The sequence below is a fragment of the Mycteria americana genome, chromosome 1, assembly GCF_035582795.1.
Source record: "Mycteria americana isolate JAX WOST 10 ecotype Jacksonville Zoo and Gardens chromosome 1, USCA_MyAme_1.0, whole genome shotgun sequence".
Taxonomy (NCBI): Eukaryota; Metazoa; Chordata; class Aves; order Ciconiiformes; family Ciconiidae; genus Mycteria; species Mycteria americana.
In genome coordinates, this window is record NC_134365.1 from 145,181,180 (window position 1) to 145,199,943 (window position 18,764).

The window sequence follows — 18,764 nt, forward strand, 5'->3', positions numbered from 1 at the left end:
GAGTTAGTCAAGTAAGTAGAATATTCACCTGAAAAGGAGACATTTTTTCCATCTTCACATTATTTCTTAATGTAAGCCGGTCTTCTGGGGTCGTGGAAAAATGAAGTAAAAGATCCAGATCTAAATGGCCTTAATGTCCTCAGGTTGAAAATCTATACTGCTATGAGGAATTGTACCTTACTTTCAACTTCAGATAGTTTTTAATGGGAAGTGCCATATTTGGTCCCTATCTGTCAGCAACAAAACACTTTAACAAACAAAAATGTCTCAGGGAATGATAGGCATCCTTAACCTACATAAGGAACCCGCAAAGCTGTGCAGGCATTCCCATCATCTCATGACAGTGTAGATGCTTTAATAGGCAGGGATAGACTAATGGACACCTTTGCCCATTAAATCCATTTCTTTACTAACAGCATCAAAAATAGAGCTAAAATGACTATAGTTTATATATTATATGAATAATATTATTTTTTAAAAAATTAGATCATTAGACAAAACTACATTTAGTTGAATTTCCTGATTAACAGTGTTTGAATTTGGTCAAGGAAGACCCCAATGCATTGTAGAAATACTATCACCAGAACTCTGGTACATGTGAAGAAGAGTGTGGGTAAAAGCAGAAATGTATTGAAAAATGCACTTTAACCTTTTCCTTATCTCCCACCCTTTAAAACCTTGTTCTGTAATGTTTGCTACACAGAGCAACCTAAGAACCTCGCTATAGGGTCTTTAGAAGTGCATAAAGTGACTTAGTAGGTAATATGGGCAGTAGCACTGTGGAATGTCAATGAGGATTTAGGTCAATGCACAGCATTACAACGCCTCTCCACTCTACACCCTGCACCCCGACTAAGCCTGTTACTGTGAGGTATCTGGCTTCAAAAAAACAGGGACACATAACATTCCATTAGCTTTTTTCATTATAGAAAACAGCTGCAATATTATATGTACATATATGAAAGGAGAACTGCCATAATTTTGATGAAACTTTTGAAAGGTGAAATTTAAATCTCTTTCACAACTTCATTTTTGTGGGAATAAAAAGAACTCTTTCTCAAGCTCTTTCTGTCAGACGTTTTAATCCACTGGAAATCAGATATGGGGGAAAATTTTTAAATTTTTGTTCTAATACTGAAATGAAATCTTATCAGTATTTTGAAACTTTTATCAATAAACAATTTTTAAAATTAATTCTCTTATTTTTTTAAAGCTGTTCTAGATTATTTGATTTTTGTTTTTAATTCACTCTGCTCTGCCCTGCAAGAACAGAAGAACTGATGGATTTTTCTTTCAGAATTCAGGAGGCCAGACTTTTCTCCTTTAAAATAAAAGCGAGAAATCCTAGCCTCTCTCATTCTTCCTCAGGCATGGCTTTGCATTTGTAAATACTAACCAGTGCAAATGCTCATAGTAGAAGTCCACATGCTATTATCTTCCATGCTCTACATAAGCACAGCTCTGTTCAGCTACTAATTTACAACTGTAGTGAGAATAGAAAGGAGGTAGTGTTAGCAGCCCTTTGCTTTCCAAACTTTTCTGAGAAGGGTTGTCTGACCAGATTCATTTCAACCACTAGACCCCAAAACACCATTCTTCCTTTTCTGGCACACAGGAGTTTCTTCCCACCAGATCCTGGCTAGGCCAAATTACCCTCACTCATTCCTTCCTTGGGAGGGAGACAGCAAAGAGTGATTCAGTTCCTAACATCTGTGTTTCAATTACATACCTACATGTGGATGAGATGAACCCAGACCTCAGCAAGTTATATGCTGGAGGCACGCTACTCTAGCACAAGTCTGTAATCATTAGATACTTAAAAACAAAACACTTAAAATTAACTTTAAGTTATGTACTAGCTCATTTTAATCAGCAGCTTTTTTAAGATCCTAATTTGGCCTTTTTTCTCTTTTTTTTTCAAAAATAATTTTTCAGTGGAACAAACTCTTACTCATTATTTGTGTATGTGGGTTTGTTGTTAATGTCAGTGTGCGTGTAGTGTTGTTGGGGTTTGAAGGGTTTTGCTTGCTTGGTTTTGCTTTTGGTGGGAGGATGAAGACAAGACGAGGGGACACATAGTAGAATATACAATAGATCTGAAGACTTTAATATTGTAAGCAATGGACAAACAGAAGAGACTACATTCTGAACATGTGTTGGAGATAGGACAACACCTTCCCATCTGCTCTTCCCTGTCCGTAACAAAGTAGAGATGTGTCATAAAGGAAACATCTGGGTTAGAAAATAAAATTCCCAAATTAGATCACCACAAATCAGTAGTTAATGAAATGCTAGGCTCTCCTCAGTGTTGGAATGAATTATTCATTTCCAGCTAAAATTGTGGGGTAATCCTTTCTCATCTGAATGGAATGTTTTGCAACAATTATTTGTTTTGTTTGCATTTATTCCCTTTTTCTATCTAAACTTTTAGTCCAGATTGAATTAAATAGTAAATGCTAGTGAATGAATTCCACAGTGTGCTTCATTGAAGTTCACTTGAACAATTATAAATAATAAGATTTGATTTTAAAAGAATGTATGTGGAACTCAATGTTTATGCAACTGTACATACCTTATAAATTCTATATCATAGCACTGAGAGTGTACATGCTGGTTCCTTACCTGTCTCTGTCTGTTTAGGAGAGCTGCATCTGCAGTGAAAATTCCTGTTGCAGCCTACTCTTTATCACTTGGAAACTTTAAGAACCACAGTGCACTGTCTTACATGAACAGGAATATTTCTGGTTCGGAAAAAATGTACCAGACCAACTTTAATTGCCCCATTTGGTTCAAATGAGCACAGCGTTCCAAACAACCTAGTTAAACACAGATTACTCAAGCATCAGTGAGATATAGAAAACAAATGAGTAACTGGCCTGAATGGCATAAATGACGTAAAAAAAATGAAAACAAAAAGCCCCAGCAGCAGTTGTTCTTAAATATTTGTCCCAGATTCTTCATATGAGATGTATATTTTATTTACTGATGATTGCTGAGCTTTTAATTATGCTTGACTAGAATGACCAGTGCATTACAAAAGTAGTACACTAGTAAATTTACTATTAGCAGCAGATGCCTCACTTCTGTGCATTTTCATAGAATAGTAAATTGCTTTATCATAGAAACATTGCCATAAAAAATTTAATCTAATTTGTACCTCACTGCACAGAAAGACCATATTTTTGCATGACTTCAGTGAGTTGCAGAGGCTGTACAAAAACTGTTCCATCAGTCATACCATCTAAAATATCACATGCATCTCAGAAGGGTATTGAATCTCTCCTTCATTTGTCTCCAAGGTGAATAATCAGTGTTGCTCTAGGACCAAAGTATTCACTTTCTGCCCCTCTGGACTAGCCAGTCAGTGAGTCACCAGAATGAGACATTTAATGTCCAGTGTTGTTCCTGATCAAGATCTCTGTTTGCAAGAACAGTAGTCAAAGGAAAATCGTGAGGGTGGTAATCAGGACAGCTATCCCAGGAGCACATACCTGCTGGAAACTTTGCTCAATTAGGGAACTGGTCTATCGTCCCTATAACTGAAAAGCAGTTGCTTTAAAAACATTGAGGTAAGGTCTCTTTTGTGCCCAAAAACCTTTAACCCCAGATGCTTTGGGGATGAAAGAGATGGTGTTGGCATCTGCAGAATGCCATATGCAAATTAATTAGTGGCAGACTAAGTGGGGTTTTTTTTCTTTAAGATTTGGGAATGTACTTCTGTAGGTTAAATTGCAGCTGCAATGTGAGGAGGTCTCTTTACTTGTAAAAGTAAAGAGATCTGTTAATGAGCAAATTAATTTTAAAAAAGTACAAAAGAAGATGGAAAACTGCTTTTAAAAAAATCATGAAGTATTACAAATATATACCATACAAACTGTTAAACTTAAAGCCTTCTGTATATAATAATACATTTTGTATAAATAATCTGAATTTACCACATGCTCAGGCTTTTAAGTACTCGGCCTGTGCACCTGACTTTCATATAACAATTAAGTAAGCAGATACAAAAACACCAATATGTACACATAGGTTCACATGCCTTTCCTCCCTTTGTGAGTCCTCTAGATATTTTGACTGCACAAAATGAAGCTTATATTAGGCTTCTTAGAATAAATGAATTAGAGCTGAAACTGACTGTGATCTGTGGAATGAGTTATCTTACTTAATAGATATGTCATTACTTTTTCATCATATAGTCACAATATTCATGCTTTATTACATGTTTATATTGTGTTTTTCTAATAGATGGAATATCTTGATGAGAATTAATATTCATTCCATTAATTCATTTTCTTAACTCAGTTTTTTTTCTTTCTCCTGCCTTACAAGATCAGACATCTTGTCAAGAGACTTTTGCTAGAGAAAAGTTCTTTCTTGAAAGAAATTCAGGGGCAGGAAATATTTGCTGGAGAAGGCAACTGAAGGGCGGTTCTTTTTTTTTTTCCTCTACAAACCACTTTTGCATATTCTCATGCTGCTGCACTTGGTGATTCCAATCAAGATCAAGGGGTGTTTCCTACTGTTTTGGGCTTGTATTAATTATTTTGCACATCTGTTCCTCCCAAACAGAGAGCACAGATGTGAATGCTTGCACAAAAGGCAAAAGTGGGGTGGTCTACAACTATTTTAGATTTGTACTGGCCTTGCACTCGGTAGGTAGACTACTTCAGGCTTCTCCATAACTCTTCCTAAGCTAAAGGCAGTAGGGATCAGGCTAAGACTGATTTTCTGCCACCCTCCTGGAACTGTGACCTCTGAACTTTGCATTTTTCTTAAAATGACAGCATTCTCCAGCAAGCAATAACACAGATTACTTTCACTGAACTGTTATAAGACAACTTTCTAATCTTAACCTTACAGTGAGCTGTAGTGTCGAGATGATAAAAGCCTTCCCATAATATTACAATCAAGTCAAACCGACTTGGTACACAAAGGAAATGAACAGAAACATATGCCTTATGTAATGGTTTCACATGTAATTAGTTTTCCATAGATTGGATTTCAGCCACAATTCCAACATTTTCTCCGTTTTTTTGAATCCCTGCTGACATCTCAATAACTTTCTTCCATCACAGACAGACAGTTTTACTCTGGTTGGCTGGTGTAGCAGAATTAATAGTTTTCACAAGAGTTGCTGGATAGAAAAATGTGGGTACAGTTGACCACAAAAACAAATAAAAGAAAACTTTCTTCAAAACTAGAGATGTATCAGAATTAATTTGTGCAGCGTTGTATGAGCCAAGTTCACCCAGAGTGGAATGGCTGCTCAGCAGCAGAGAGGAGAAGATGTATCTCCTGGACCAGCAAGTGACCCAGCAGTAACAGCACCCACCTGCAACGGGGGCAGGTGAGATTCAGTTTCCCCTCCTGCTTCGTCTATGCCAGCAACTTCAGTTTAGCTGAGCTACAAGACACTGATTTCATGACCACAGAACAACTTGGTATTTCTTAGGTAAATGGGTTTCTCCCCTCTTTCTCTTCTCCCACTTTCCTCTTTTTCACTCTCATCAATTTCAAGCCTTTTTTTCATTATGGAGATGAATAAAGAAGACAAACTCTCTTAACATTTTATCGTGAAAAAAATCCAATTGTAAAGTGATCTGCTCGTCATCTTTGAAAGTCTAAAGATTTTCCTGCCAAGCAATTGACATGAAAATCTGAAGAAAAAGGAGAGGCTGATCTGAAAAGCTCCTAATATTCAACCCATCTTTAATTTAATTTTTGTTAATTCCACCGTACAGGCCTAAGTGAGTTTTAATGATTTAAGGCAGAAAGGCTGCTAAATAATCAAATTCAAGGTTTTCTACACTGTGCCCCACTGATGGCTGAGACAGTACCAAACCTTATCTGTTGACCTGGCCAGCACAGGAGAGATATCGCTGCAGGTTCAGACAGGGCAGAGTTATGCCAGATGGCATGTACTCGAAGTAATTTGCTGGGAAACAGCACCACGTTAACACAAAGGCATTTTGACTACCTGAAATAGCTTAGGCACCTCTTACAGTGTTTTCCAGTATGGAAGGAAGTCATGATCCTAGAGCCCTATGAATTTTGTTTTCAGTGAAAGAGCAAAGAAGAAACGTTGACGCATAGAAAAGGTAATGTAACCTGACCCACAGAAAGAGGTGAAAGAAAGAATCAGTTAACAGCTTTACTGTTTCCATGTTATGAAATAAAATGCTATGAGCATTAGAAACAGACCACCTACCAAAATGGTGAATATTTACACATCAGCCAGGGACTGCAGTCTGACTGCGCTACAGTTTATTGGGAGGAGCTACTCCTGTCATCTTTAAGTTAGTGCAATATTTCAGCCAGCTTTCAGTACTTAAATAAGTTCAAGGTGCAAAATGAGTTTAAAAGTGGTTCATGACTTCACACCAGCTCATTCTCAGAAATCTATTTTATTTGGCGATATACTTGCTTTTTGAAAGCATTGGACAGTATCAGTTTGGCACAATGAAGGTGGTATTATTTTTGGCACAGCTCCTGTTACTAATAACAGGATGAGATGCAGCAATGCAGCCAAGGGATTAAGAAAATCAATTCTGCTTACAGTTGAATACCAGGGGGTTGTTCAGGATTTTTTCCTATTTTCAGTAGCAAAAGAAGCCATTATGTTCTTTTTTAGACAAACACTTCATAGATTAGATTATAACCCCAAACCTGCAGTAAGAATGCTGTCTCCCATAGAATAAAAGATATTTTGGGCTTCCATGTCATGCAAGAACTGAGTAGCAAGAAAAATTCCAGTAAAGGTCCTGGATTTTAACCTAGTGAAGATTGAACTGGGTATACACCATGCTCAGAGTGAGCAGTCAAGCTCCTCTTACTACTTCCACGCTCATTCCCTTTCCTGTTGGTTTTACCAGAGCCTACTTTGGAAAGAGCACAAAACATTTTTTTTCTTTTCAGATGGTCTCTGCCACTGGATTCAGTCAGATATGATTTACAAAAGGAGAAGGAGCACTGGAGACAACCTTTTTCTTGACAAGGACCTTCCCTGTATATCAGAGCTCACTTTCTGTATGTGCTTCAAAAGTGATCAAGCAAACAAATAGTGTTATAGCATATGAATAGTGAGACCTGACCAGCCAACACTGCTCTGCTAACAATCTCACTTCTAAACATTAATTTCAGGAGTTATTTCCTCCTCTACTCTTGCTATGCAAACATCAGAGACCATATGTTTGTTTTTTTCCTTAGATGACTCAATTCTATTTTACCTGCGAATAAAATATAAAGAGCATCACTATAGATGGAGAAATATTTTACTTTGTGCTCTGGAGCACATGCTCATTTCCTTTCAGTTACATGTATAAATTTAAAACACATGTTGCAAAATTCAGAGTAGGTAACTGGGACATCATTTCATACTTTTCAGTATAAGTGGTTCTGACTGAATTGTGTTGTTTGTTTAACGTACTACTTGAACTGATAATATTTGTTGATTTATGACCAATAAAACCTTCACAGTATTCTCCTGAATATGTTCTAATTTATTCTTTTTTTCCCATTGATAATCTCTGAAATGACCCAAAGCAGCAAATCTATAAGCATAAGTCCTATCATTAAAAAACTTACTCAGATAATGCAAAAAGGCATAACTAATGCGGGGTGTTTAACTCTTAGTATGCCAAGAACAAACATATTTTATTTCTGTCCCGTTCCCTGTCTTCTACCCAGACCTTTTTGCTCCATTGGAACCTTTTCTACTTTTCTGAAACTTGTCCCAATCTTCCTAAGTATGATTTAGGGCACATGCCATCTGCATATAAACAAGAGGGGCATCTGAGATTATTCCCCAGGCTCTAAGAAATGTTTTTTCAGGTGACACAAGTATCAAAAGGAGAGCTTAAGCTAATGACCATGTTTGAAAATTGAGGCTATAAGTACTTAGAATCATAGAATCATAGAACCATAGAATAACGGAATGGTTTGGGTTGGAAGATTCTTTAAAGAAGATCTTTAAAGATCACTTAGCCCAACACCCCTGCCATGGGCAGGGACATTTTTCACTAGATCAGGTTGCTCAAAGCCCTGTCCAGCCTGACCTCGAACACTTCCAGGGATGGGGCATCCACACCTTCTCTGGGGAACCTGTTCCAGCGTCTCACCACCCTCATCATAAAAGATGTCTTCCTTATGTCCAATCTAAATCTACCCTCTGTCAGTTTAAAACCATTGCCCCTTGTCGTGTCACTACAGGCCTTGATAAAAAAATCTCTCTCTGTCTTTCTTATAAGCCCCCTTTATACACTGAAAGGCTGCAATAAGGTCTCCCTGGAGCCTTCTCTTCTCCAGGCTGAACAACGCCAGCTCACAGCCTTTCTTCAGAGGAGAGGTGTTCCAGCCCTCTGATCATTCTTGTGGCCCTCCTCCAGACCCACTCCAACAGGTCCATGTCTTTCTTGTGCTGAGGACCCTAGAGCTGGACACAGTACTCCAGGTGGGGTCTCACGAGAGCAGAGTAGGGGGACAGAATCACCTCCCTCAACCTGCTGGCCACACTTCTTTTGATGAGCCCAGGATACAATTGGCTTTCTGGACTGTGAGTGCACATTGAGCACGTCCAGAGAAGGGCAACGAAGCTGGTGAAGGGTCTGGAGAACAAGTCTTATGAGGAGCGGCTGAGGGAACTGGGGTTGTTTAGCCTGGAGAAAAGGAGGCTGAGGGGAGACCTTATTGCTCTCTACAACTACCTGAAAGGAGGTTGTAGCGAGGTGGGGGTCGGTCTCTTCTCCCAGGTAACAAGCGATAGGACAAGAGGAAATTGCCTCAAGTTGCATCAGGAAAGGTTTAGATTGGATATTAGGAAAAATTTCTTTACTGAAAAGGTGGTCAAGCATTGGAACAGGCTGCCCAGAGGGGTGGTGGAGTCACCATCCCTGGAGGAGTTCAAAAAACGTGTCGATGTGGCACTTCGGGACATGGTTTAGTAGGCATGGAGGTGTTGGGTTGATGGTTGGACTAGATGATCTTAAAGGTCTTTTCCAACCTTAATGATTCTATGATTGCCAGCTCACACTGAATTTTTTGTCCACCAGTATCCCCAAGTCCTTCTCCGCAGGGCTGCTCCCAATCCCTTCCTGTATCCAGTCTGTATTGATACTGGTGATTGCCCTGACTCAGGTGCAGGACCTTGCACTTGGCCTTGTTGAACTTGATGAGGTTTGCACAGGCCCACTCCTCAAGCCTGTCAAGCTCCCCCTGGACAGCATCCCTTCCCTCTAGCAAATCAACTGCACCACTCAGCTTGGTGTCGTCTGCAAACTTGCTGAGGGTACACTCGATCTCACTGTCTATGTCATTGATGAAAAAATTAAATAATATTGGTCCCCATACAGACCCTTGAAGAACAGCACTCCTTACTGGTTTGCACTTGGACATTGAGCCATTGACTGTAACACTTTGGATGTGGCCATCCAGCCATTTCCTTATCCATCTAACAGTCAATCCATCAGACCCATATCTCTCCAATTTAGCAGCCAGAATGTTGTGAGGAACCATATAAAAGGCCTTACAGAAGTCTTCTGTAGCTCTTCCCTTGCCTGCTGATGCAGTCACTCCATCATAGAAGGCCACCAGATCAGTTAGACACAATTTGCCCTTCGTGAAGCCACATACTTCTAGTGCTTATTAAGAGTACTAGTGAATACTCTTATAAGAAGATGAAAATAAAAATTATTGATGCAGCTGTGTACTAAGAATGACTAGAAGCAACCTCTCTTGCAATTTTTAATTTTGTATTTATTTAAAGAACTCATGTAAATCTTTTAACAATTTAGAGAATTAAATGTCATACAATTATTATTTGTCAGACATGATCACAGAACGAACCACGTAGGAATACTGCATGATTTTTTGGAACTTACTACTCCAAGACAGGGCACTTTAAATATACAGACTGCTCCTTCATGGCAAAATGTTACAGGTAAGTACCATTAATAATATATTATATCTGTTTCCTTTATACTGCCTTTTTAAATACATGTCTGCATTCCAAAATTATTTTTGTGACTGAAACATGTTGCAGATTTGGAACGTGATAAATCAAAAGCAGCAAGAACTCTTTAAGCTTAGGGAAGAGGTCAGGAAATCAAGGGTGAAACTAGTGTCTTGTCAGGCTGTCTTAGGAAATGCACATTCTGCAGTTATCAGCCTTCAAATTTTACATATGTGAGTTGTCCTACTAAGTGAGGTTGCAATAAATGCTATAAATAAACACTGCAGGATCAGAATTTGTATGTGTAAGGCTCATCTTGTCAGATGTCAAATATATGCACTTTTGACCAAACACACGTACATTTTACATCCTCATAGTAACTATTCCTTCCAGATAGCTGTTTTGCATCATCTTGAGCCAGCCCTTGATGCTGCGTAGAGAGATTTATATCAGAATCCCTGCATAGATTTAATCTGTGTTTGCAGAGTATGAATTACTAGTTTCCTAAGTGGCCATATTTTCTCTCTCGAGTCTCTCCTAAAAGAACAATTGTCCTCTCTACCTCTATAAATACTCCTTGAAATACTGTAACTGGGAAATCTGAAAAGGTCACAAAATATGTCTAAAAATTATTTCAAACTTTGGAGGTCTTCCATGTCATTTCACTTCTCTGTGGTACATAACAAGTTTAATAATTGTCTTCCATTACAGACAAATGCATCAATATGAACTTCCAGTAGCCTTTTAATATCTGATTTTTATAAAGTATTGGTTGTTTCTTTTGAATTAAAGAGGCTGGAGGTTAATAGGTTGCTTTTTTAACACGAACATTTATCTTAGGTTTCCCAAAATAGAAAAAGTATGTGCGCTGTACTGGTCAGAGTAGAAATAAATGTTGCAGAATGTTTCTGGCCTGTATGTATATTAAATGGAAACTTCAGTTGGAAATTTTGATGGTATTTAATTTACTTTAAACAAGTATCATTTTAAGGGACTGCATTAAATGTATTTATCTTCTGTGGAAAGTTTTCCAAGTCTTAAAACAAGAAGGTTTTTTTTTTCAAAATAGACACTAGGAAGCAAAAGTTAGGAAGGAAATACTTGGTTTCTCATTTAGATTTCCCACGTCTATCTAAATGTACACACATAATATTAAGTAAAGATACCTATAGACTGGTAAAGGTATCTATAATCCTTTCTGTATAGGAAATTGCTAGAAACACATTTACTACATTTCCAGTATGATTCAGTCCTGGTGGGTGCTTTAGTTGTTTGCTTTTAAAACAATTGTTCTGTAAACAGTTAAATTTACCTCTTTGGACTGTTCAGCTTTTTTACAGAGTAGGTAAATATGATAGCTTCACTCCTAATAGTCTGGAGTGACTATTTAAAATCCCTGGGGTCTCCAGGGATTTTAAAATATATCACACACTCTAGCTAAAGTAAAAAAAAAAAAAAATTCCTTGATTGATTAAATCTGGCCCACAGTAAAATATTGTTTTCTTGTGTTCAGCTGGAATATCATGTGTTTCAGTTCATGCCCATTGCCTCTTGTCCTGTCACTGGGCACCACTGAGAAAAGCCTGGCTCTGACTACTCTGCTTTTCCTAGTAAAACAAGTATTTCTGATGCTGAATATTTTTTGTTTCATAATTAGTTCCTGAGAATCAGACTGCTTGGTACCAATTCAAAATACTTATTCTCACCTGACTTAGGACACCTGAGAGATAACTAACTCAGACTTGGAAGCTTACCTTCTGTAAAAAATGGAGGAAAGCTGGGAACCTTTGGAAGGAGATTTGTCACACCAGAGCATGGCAGGCAAGCCTGGACGTACCCTGCTCTTTCCACGGCCTATATGGGAGCTCCTCTGTGGGAGCTGGCTGACATCTGTCCTCTGGATGGACTGATTTGCAGAAAATGGATTCAGAAATCAATGTATATTTTGAACAAAGTTTAAACCGTATTGGTCTTATAGGTAAGAAGAACCTAACAACATATTTCAAAATAGAATTTTCTATAACTCCTTTGATCTCCTTTGCTCTAAAAATTATACATTAAATAGAAGGTAAATTACAAGTGCTATTGCTATGAAGCTAAGTGATTTGCACACCAATTTGAATTCAATTGGATAATATGGTTTTAAGGCTTAGAGGAGACATGCTACTGTCAGAGCTAAATACAGATGTCACAATGATTCCACTTGCAACAGGTTGGTTACACCTGTCACATTTAGTTTTTCCGCAAAAACTAAACAGTAAGCCTGAAATGACCTGACAGTAACCCTCTAATCCACTTGACTTATTTTCTATAGATTAAACTCATTTGAAGAAATGTCACATTTATTCATTTACATTGCTACATTTTAAAGACTAGATTGAGAAATTATTTTGAGAGAGGAAAAAAATTGCCCTCATAGCTTGCTTTCCTTCAGGTTAGTCTCTGTTCAGTTAAACAGGACACATTTAGAGAGAGGAAATAAGGCAGAAATTAATGGGTTAGTCTGCACTTTCTGTTAGATGTAAGATGGCGTGGATTGTGTGGTAACATTCAAAAATCTTTACATTTCAAAAATCTTTAGGGACAGATGTGACTATGTTCTGTAATTTATGTGAAGAACATGTTGTTTTGGTGAGCAGAAGATTTCCTGTACAGCTTATATACAAATAATCAAGGAAAAAATACAGGAAAGAAGGGTTGTTGTCTTCCTTTCCTGTGTGTTTTCTAGCAGACCTTACAATTCATCACAAGACAAGGAAAAGACAGTTAGCAGGGAAAATTTGCAGGTTACAAGAAAATCCTGGGAGAGCCATAGCTTAAGTTGACTTTTCACTCAGCCTACCAAACTCATTTAAAAATGTAAGGACTTGGAAAACTAATGACCCAGGTCAGATAAAAAGTCTCTCTCTCTTTCCAAGAGGAAGGCTTTCAGATTGGTATACAATGATCCACACTGGAGCAGTCTGAAGAATCTGGGCGTGCCTTCCTTTCCAACACAGCGTGGGCAGACAGTAATGTGAAATGCATATATATGGACTTTTTGAAAAGCCCTGCATTTTACTGTGCTTTGTTCTTACAGCTAAGATGAAAAAAACAAAGACACGCAGGAAATAGGAAGAGAAGGAAATTCAAGATGTCGTTTATTCCATCATCTGTAGATAATGTCATTCTCATCAGTGTGTGTTTAATATGTTTGTTTATACATACTTTTATTGGGGAAGACTTTACACACTTACTGGATAAATTATTCCACAGACTTATGACTGTTGGCAATGAGAACGTTTTTGCTCTTGTCTCAATTAATCTCACTTTCTGCAATACAGACCTGTTATTTCTTATAAGTAGCACGTAAAAACGTTTTTTTTTCCCTTCCTTATTCGATCGATACATTCAAGACAGTTATGTTCCACTTAGTTTTCTTGCTTTCTAGACTAAGCCACGTCTGTTCAGTCACCCTCCTGAAGCCCTTTTTTTTCCAAGATCTGATCATTCTCAGTGTTCTCTGGTCTCTGTCCAACTGGTTCACATCCTTTCTTAATTACAGTACTGCAAATTATACTTAGTGCTCCAGCTGAGGCTTCAAGAGCTTCAAGAAGACCTGAAGGACCACTTAATATGTTGTGCAGACAATATGCCTCCTAGGGTGCCTTTTTTGCAACACTGTTGGCTCACATTCAGCTTGTGCTCCACTATAAGCACAGATCTTTTGTTGTTGTTGTTAGAAAGCTGCTTCTTAGCCAGCCCTTCCTCACCCTGTGTTTGTGCAGATGGCAGTTCCTAATAAATACCTTGCCTGAAGAAAGCTGCCACCAGCTCCCAAGAGGAACCCAGGAACTGCTGTGCAGACCCAGAAAACCAAGACTGACTCAAATATTGAGAGAATTAGGCTTTTCTACACTGGGAGAGGCAAAGGCTTGAGATCCAGTGTCTCAAAGGATGCCATTCCTGCAGACCAGAGAGGGGACCCAGTGCAGGCTCGCTGGAGCCATGGCAGGGTTGGAAAGAACACAACAACTGAATTCACAACAGTGAAAAGGAACATGGAATTGATCGCTATATTGAGAAACTATATAATGAAGTAGCATGTCGGGATAAAAAGGGGGTGAGGGGCTTTGGGAATAGAGAGGTAATGCTCCCTTCTCTGGAGCTGCCCTTTCACCAGAGTTCATTTTCAATTCGCTTAGTGGTGACAGATTTACTAGAAGAGGCTAAGGGAGCTGCACCCCTCCTTTTCAACCCCCCATACACATACACACACATGCAGACACATGGTGGTTGGTGTAGGACACACTCCTTGTCATGGAAGACAATTCTCCCCCATTTACAGTTGCTTCGTAATCATCCTGCGGCCCTGTCATCAACCCTCTCCCTCCCATTAGCTCCTGTGGCTGAGGTTATTGTTTGCTAAATGTGATAAAACCTGTCCTTCAGAGGGCTAAAGCACATATTTTAAGCAATAATCTTTTCTGCGTCATGTCAGCTTTTGTAATGATGACCATGGGCAAAGGAGTATTCAAGCATGCAATTCGGTTGCCAACATTTAATTTCCTTTCCCTTTACCACTTTTTTTCCTCCTTTCATCTAGATGTAATAGCTTCATTCTGAAACTTGGTTCTCTGTGGAACAGATAGGCAGAGGTGAACTTACAAGCCACTGAAGAACAGATTCAATGTGTAATGCATGTGTAATGGCATTTTTTAAATATAAATTAAAGTGGGGAGGAGGAACAGATTGTTGCCAAATGGTGAAGGCTGCAACTGGTAATGGAAGAATTATTTTCATGCATTTAAGAGAAAGTGCTGAAGTGCTGCAGAGTTTTATAATCTGTTTTATAAAGTACTTGACGATGTCCTTCTAGCATAAACCTGGCCAGAATAATTACTAGATTCCTTGGCTATTCTCAGCAAGTTAAAATAAAAGCTCCTCCTTTCCCTGTATGAAGAGTAGTGATTTCTGCCCCTTCAGAGGGAATGAACTCATTCTCCTCCTGTTCATTCCATCCTATGGCCTCCGCCAAGCATCTGAGGTCCAAATAAAATGCAAGTGTTTTCTGCTTGTGGTTCTTTTTCCCAGAGCTTGAAAGGGCTGCTGGGCCCTTTCTCGCCTGCTTCAAATTTGTAATGAGCCTCTGCCAAAGCACAGGTCAGCAGTTTGCCCAAGTTCTTTTCTTTGACTTAATCCTCCTGACAGGCACAGGTCCAGTGCCTCATGAAGATCCTCATTAAGTACGTCTGCCCTGTTTCAGTCAGGTGAACATCGTCATGTTGATGAAATAGCCCAGAGGAACTGTTCAGGCACAACTTTATTACTTACATTGAAATACTGCATCTACTAGTCTTGGCAGTGAAGGCTGGTGTTTCTCTGAAGCACCCCACACGCCAGATGACTGCAGCAGCTCCAGCAGCATTTCAGCCATCTTCTTTTCAAAAACAGCAGACAACTGGGTCAATAAACAGCTAAGAGGCATTTGAGCACATACTCTACTTTTATTGCTCCATTAATGCTGTCGCTATAAAAGGTACTTGTGTTTTAATGAATAGCCTGCAAGACATTGTAGAAAAACTCTGACTACCAAATGCATGAACAAACTTCTACATCGGATGTTTGGGACTGTTCTTTTAGAGAGGAGCCCTTGCAATGTTTCAGAAGATCTGGGCAGCCAATGCATGGCATGTAGCACTGTCTGTGAAATCCTTGGTGGCTGCAGAAATATCACGTCAGAATTGTCCTCTCTGACTTGGCAGAAAGCTGTGTGGTGTACTAGGACAGCTTATACAATAACAAGGAGAGGAGTGCTCATGCATCTGTTTTGTTCAGCTGGTTGCTCATGTGAGTGTGAGAGAGGGAAGTCTTGTAGTTTTATCTTTTGCACCCCTTTGGGGGATGGTCAAAGGTAATGGCCAGGTGCAGGTTTTTATTTTTCCGGAGCATGGTTGTAGTGCTTTCTGCAAAGCAAGGATCATGTTTCAAAGCCTCCTTTTTAAACACTGTGTTGGAAACTTAGAGGTATACATATACAGCAGGTACAAAATCTCAAAGGGACTATTACAGTTATTTGAGTTGTGGAGGTGATAGAAATTCAGTTTTCTGATCTCCCAGCATTTTCTGCAAATTTATTGTGGGTAGGCTACAGAGAAGCTGAGACTAAAGTACAAAGCATCAGTACCTGGAAATGCGGAAAAACATTTGATAGTATAGATGTAGCAGGAGCCAAAATGATGTCATTGATGTCAAGCTGGTTAAAGACTTGTAACTTACATATTTCTTCAGGAAACAAAGTTTTCTCCAAAATAGTTAAGTGTGTAATCCTACAGGAATAAACTGGATTTGTCCAAAGCAGTCGAGCCCTTTGATCACCTCTCTTCAGCTCCCATCCCCCACTGGCAGGATAGCACTACTCGAACTCTGCCTTAGTTTTCAAAAGCCCATAATTACACCCTGTTATGTTATTTACTTCTTAATACACCTTGACAAAGCTATACTTGGTCAAGAGCAAGACTTTCCTAAGCATGAAAAAAGTAGTTTCCTTTCAAACACCCATGGAATAAAATCCCCTAGAAATAACTAAGGTCCAGGGTACAGCAAACAAAGCCAGGCGAAAGCAGGTCCTTCTTTCTCGGCTAGAGGTCCCTTCACCTTGACTGAATGCTGGAGGACATGGTTTATTTCTTTTTCTAGATTTCCTCCCTATTAAGACTCCCTCATTAGTGCGAGAAACCTACTGAGCAATGAAACCACTCCAAAAATGAGTGTTTACTGAAAAAACTGGCCAAGAAATCGTGGGCAGGAACTGCAGGGTGGCCTTCTGCACTAGCACTGCCCTGCCCAGCAGGGGAGCTGGGTAAGCTCCCTTTTCATTCTGCTGATGAAACCCAGGGGAACTGTATCTTTATACAAGTCTATCTGACACTGGTCATCTAAGCAAAAGGCCCCAAGCATCCCAGCTTTTTTTGCATTCGCTAAAGAGAATGGCAGAAGTGTGGTCAGAATGGACCTTTGACTCCCATCTCTACACCATGCTGAGCTATTTCCAGCAAAGTCATGAACAGTAGTTTTAAAAGGGAGTGTCTGCATTTCCTGCAACAACTGCTACGACTAACGTCAAGATACGTTCCAAGAAAGAATTGTACTTTTGTATTTAAAAATTAAACAGGCCTGACTAACTGTCCAGTAAAGTGAAGATGGGTCATCTTGTTCAAGGGAACACTGGATGCTGAAAATCCCAAGGCCTGTATTTCTGTTTCTGCTACAGGTTTCTTCCCCAACTGTTGTTACTTATCCCCCAGTAACACCCTCAGGCAGGAGTTAAAGCTCCCTTATTTTAGGTACAGCACATTCAACAAAAAGATGACTCATGCACCAAAGAGGCTAAGTTCATCATGACAACAATGTTCTTGTGGTTAATCGTGAATATTTCACTTTATCTCCCATGAAAATAGAGACAATAACACTGCCTCCTAGTATGTATTTTGAGGCTAGGAAGCGTAGTTCAAAATGTTTGGCAAGTGCTTGATTTTTAAGGTGCAGGGTACTAAAGAAGTATAAAGTAATACATAGACTTTCCCTCCAGAGCAAAATAAGCATTGTAAAGAAATTATGTAGCACATGTAGCTGTTGCAAAATAAGCAATTGTAATATTTCGGAATTTTTTCCACACAAATATTGAATAATACCGTGTTCTTTAAATGACCCCAGGGTGTTATGGTAACCGAGACCACATTCCTTCACAAGTCATCACAGCGCTTTGTTTTATTAATAATTATACTACAATGTTCGGTAAATTACAGTAATGCTGGAAATCTCTGTCTCTTGTACACCCTCACTGTTAGATCATCAGTTTGACAGTGAAATACCCCAAATCCCAAACCAGCTCAGAAATATATGTCTTTCAGCAGACATTAAAATTACTTGGTCCTTAACCAGGTCTCTCTGGCTTATCAACAGCCAAAATTTCACAGCAGATGTGTCTGCTATTTAAGACTTCTGTTTGCCAAAGTGTTCTTCTGGCTGGGATCAACCCCTTGGGTGCTGTACTGGAAAACTTGCCAAAAATAGGGGGGCTTGTACTACATTCGGATCTTTCTGTCTTTTCTTCAGTTTTCGTTTTTAGCTTGAACTTCTCTCCTGAAAAAGGTCAAGGAAATGACAATGATGTTAAACAATTATAACATACAATGTTCATGTGACATATTTACATAATAAATATAACTTCTCACAATTTCAAAATTTCCCATACTCTAAATGTAATTATGTAGGAGAAGAAATTTCAAAGCAAACTTGTTCTCCTTTATGTTAAGCTATTAGACGTCCAGTCACTAAATGTAACAATACAGAAAGCAGCTGCTGTAGTAATCTGTCCAGTATTTTTTTCTTTCTTTTTTTTTCTTTTAAGTGGGTACTACTGCAAGACTTTCTACATTCGCTGCTAATTTTTCGTGCAAAGTATTTCCACATCGATATCCTCCACATGGTAGCAAAGTGGTTGCAGGCCTGTGCAAAAAAAGTGATTGATAGTGTATTGTACAGCTAATCCAAAGCTTACTGAGGTCAATGCGATTCTTTGCTTTGGCTTCTGTTGGTTTCGGGGTCAGACTCTACAGCAGTGCTTGAGAAATCTTAAAAGTTTATTTTAAATAGGAAAGGATGAACTGCAAGCCAAACAATTTATTCAAAAAAGAGAGAGAGCGAAGAGCAAGGCAAAGATTATTCTTGTCTCTATGCTGTGGACTGGAGGAACAGTTCTGTTCATAGTGTTGATTTATGAATAACTTCATTGCCAATATGAAAAATCTAAAAAAAAAAAAAATTCACAAGAGGC